Consider the following 325-nt stretch of genomic DNA (forward strand, 5'->3'; position numbering starts at 1 on the left):
GAAAAGGGAAAAAGAGAAAAACTAGGACACTGATAGAGATCACAGTACATATCTTCCTTCCATGCAGTGGTGGGGTAATCAATTTGCTAGAATAATGGCCCAGGTGAAAAGGAGTCATACTGTTGCCTAACAGTTTCCTACGGGTTTGAAATCATGTTGCAGGCCATATAATCTATGCCTGAGTTTATATGAAACATTGAACTTTGTTTTCCTGAATGGATCAAAACACTGAAAATCTGACAGAGATAAAAATAATGTGGTTTTCAGTTCATCTTTATATAGTATTAGCAGCCATTAAATAGAAAGCTTTAGAACTCACGAATGC

The sequence above is a fragment of the Pteropus alecto genome, unplaced genomic scaffold (genome assembly GCF_000325575.1).
Source record: "Pteropus alecto unplaced genomic scaffold, ASM32557v1 scaffold20, whole genome shotgun sequence".
In the NCBI taxonomy this organism is placed as follows: domain Eukaryota; kingdom Metazoa; phylum Chordata; class Mammalia; order Chiroptera; family Pteropodidae; genus Pteropus; species Pteropus alecto.